Genomic DNA, 890 nt, shown 5'->3' on the forward strand with positions numbered 1-890 from the left:
AAAATGCGTGCAGGTCCCCTACCCTCTTGATGGAGGCCAGTGCAAGCAGGAGCAGAGTTTTCATTGAAAGAAACTTTAGCTTGACTGACTGCAAAGGCTCAAATGTGCCCTGCTGTAGTGCTTTGAGCACTAGAGACAGGTCCCAAGAGGGTATAGAGGGGGGCCGGTGAGGATTTAACCTTCTCGCCCCCTAAGGAACCTGATGACCAGGTCATGCTTCCCTACTGACTTCCCTTCCGCGGGGTCATGGTTAGCAGCAATCGCAGCGACATAGACTTTAAGGGTGGAGGGAGACAGCCTTCGCTCCAACACTTGCTGTAAAAAGGAAAGCACGACCCTGATCGGGCATTTCCGGGGGTCTTCTCGGTGAGAAGAACACCACTCGACAAACAGGTTTCACTTCAAGGAGTAAGCGTGTCTCGTAGATGGTGCTCTCGCCAAAGTGATGGTGTTCAGTGGGACCGCTGTCCTGCCCTTGAATGAATTCAAGCAGTTCAGCACCGACTGCGCACATTCCTCTATGAGGCGTGCTGTCTGTTCGACCAAATCCAACTCCATACCGAGAAATTAGATCCTCTGCGTCGGGGAGAGTTTGCTCTTTTCAACCCTCTAAGCAAGATCCCAATTCGTCGGCTGCTGTTCCATAAGCACCACCTGCTGTCAGAGAGTGAATTTGCATTCTCATTCATCCCGTCTGATTATTTTCCTAAAGCATCGTGTCATTTGTATCTTTGTTTTATATATTCAGTTGTGCTATTGCTTGTAATTTGTTCATTAGTTTTTATTTACTGACTGTTCACTTGTCTTTAATAATGTTTATGGGAGAATTCCAAATGTTTTTTTTGTGCCATTATTTTTTAATTTGGGGGGGGGGGGGGGGGACACGCAAT

This window comes from Sinocyclocheilus grahami, unplaced genomic scaffold (genome assembly GCF_001515645.1).
Source record: "Sinocyclocheilus grahami isolate Dianchi unplaced genomic scaffold, SAMN03320097.WGS_v1.1 scaffold31.1, whole genome shotgun sequence".
Classification (NCBI taxonomy): Eukaryota; Metazoa; Chordata; class Actinopteri; order Cypriniformes; family Cyprinidae; genus Sinocyclocheilus; species Sinocyclocheilus grahami.